A 2,413-nucleotide genomic window follows, 5' to 3' on the forward strand; every position below is an offset into this window, starting at 1 on the left:
TCTCATGGCTGCTCTGGTGAAGTATGCCGACTCTGATGGTACCAAGGACCCCGAGTGTGACGATGACAAGACAGGGAAGGGAAAGAAGAGCGGACATACCAAGGGGCAGCAGCACAACCCAGCGGGCATGGAAACAACGGTAAGCGTAAAGCGGATAATAGCTTGGATTTTGTGGCTAATACCAGCGCGCAGGACAAAGGCCAACAACGTAAAGGTAAACCGCCCCAGCGCGGTGGAGGACCAAGTCCAAATCCAGACCGCCTGTCTTATCTGTTGAACCAGCCTTGCCCAAAGCACGGGACGAAGGAGAACCCGTCCACGCACCTCTGGAAAGATTGTTACATCATGCAAGAGTTCAAAAATTCTGATGTTTTTCGGTATGATCATGGACCGAGTGGCGGTTCAGGCCCCGGATCTCATGGGCTGGGTTACGGTGGAGGTAGTTCCGGTTCAGACTTTCACGGCAACCAGAGTGGACAGGGTAATCAAGGCAATCAGGGCAACCAAGGTGGTTATAATAATCAGGGGAATCAGCAACAGCAGCAGCAACAGTCGGGTTACCAGAGCAACCCGAAGCAGTTGAATAGCGGGCAGTATCATGTCTTCACCACTAGCCTGGACAAGCGCGATCAGAAGCTTCATAAAAGGGCGGTGAATTCCGTTGAACCGGCGGTTCCCCGATACTTACGCTGGTCTGAACAGCCTATTGTGTGGAGTCGAGAGGATCATCCGCCCCGGGTTGATAATCCGGGTCATCTGGCGTTGGTGGTGGCACCTCAGGTGGGAGGTTATAAGTTCACCAAGGTACTCATGGATGGGGGGAGTAGTATCAATATCCTTTATTATGAAACCTTCCGTCGCATGGGGTTAACGGATAAAAATCTTAAACCGTCCAACACGGTCTTTCATGGTGTGGTACCTGGTAAATCAGCATATCCCATTGGTAAGATAGTTCTGAAAGTTGCTTTTGGCGACGAGCATGATTCAAGATCAGAGAAGTTGACCTTTGAGGTGGTGAAAATCAAGAGCCCATATCATGCCTTGTTCGGACGACCGGCTTATACTAAATTTATGGCAAGGCCCTGTTATGTCTATCTACAGCTCAAGATGCCGGGTCATAAGGGGACTATCACAGTGCACGAGAGTCGCAAGATCGCTTTGGAATGTGAAGAGGGCGATGCGGCATACGCTGAGTCGGTTTGTGCAACTGAGGAATTGAAGTTCTATAAGGACAATGTTGATCCAGCAGATATGACTTCATTAAAGAAACCAACTACAGAGCATGATCCGGCCCTGAAGTTTAAGTCGGCTGATGAGACTAAGCTTGTTGACTTCGTGCCCAGCTATTCGTCCAAACAGTTTAGCATCAGCGCTAACTTGGATCCGAAATAGGAAAGCGCGCTCATCGAGTTCATCCGTGAGAATCGGGACATCTTTGCGTGGAAGCCTTCTGACATGACAGGTGTACCGAGAGAACTCGCTGAGCACACTCTCAATGTTGATCCCAAGTATAAACCGGTCAAGCAATTTCTTCGCCGGTTCAATGAAGAAAGACGCAAGGCTATTGGTGAAGAAGTAGCCAGGCTCTTGGCGGCTGGATTTATCATTGAAGTATTTCATCCTGAGTGGCCGGCTAATCCGGTGTTGGTGCTCAAGAAGAACGGCACCTGGCGTATGTGTGTGGACTACACAAATCTCAACAAAGCCTGTCCAGCAGATCCTTTTGCCCTCCCTCGTATTGATCAAATCATTGATGCTACGACGGGTTGCGAGCGTTTGAGCTTTCTGGATGCATATTCTGGCTACCATCAGATCAAAATGGCAGTTAAGGACCAGGAGAAAACAGCCTTCATAACTCCTTTTGGAGCCTTCTGTTATGTGTCTATGCCCTTTGGGCTCAAGAGTGCACAGGCAACCTATCAGCGGTGTGTGCAGAATTGTCTTCATAATCAGATCGGCCGCAATGTTCATGCATATGTAGATGATATTGTAGTGAAATCAAGCAAGAAGGAGACATTGATTGATGACTTGAAGGAGACCTTTGATAACCTGCGGGTTTATAAGATGATGCTTAATCCGGCCAAGTGCGTTTTTGGTGTACCGGCAGGCAAGCTCTTGGGCTTTTTGGAGTCTAACAGGGGCATTGAAGCTAATCCGGAAAAGATCAAAGCCATTACTTCTTTGGCCAAACCGAAGTGTATCAATGATGTTCAACGCTTGGCAGGCCGGATTGCCGCGTTGAGCCGGTTTATCAGCCGCCTTGGCGAGAAGGCCATCCCTTTGTATCCGATGCTGAAGAAAACTGATAACTTCGTCTGGAGTGATGCCACTAATGAAGCATTTGAGGATTTAAAGCGGCAGCTCGCTAATCCGCCGGTTCTCGCTGCTCCGGTTGACAAAGAACCATTGTTGC

The sequence above is a fragment of the Aegilops tauschii genome, chromosome 3 (assembly GCF_002575655.3).
Source record: "Aegilops tauschii subsp. strangulata cultivar AL8/78 chromosome 3, Aet v6.0, whole genome shotgun sequence".
Taxonomy (NCBI): Eukaryota; Viridiplantae; Streptophyta; class Magnoliopsida; order Poales; family Poaceae; genus Aegilops; species Aegilops tauschii.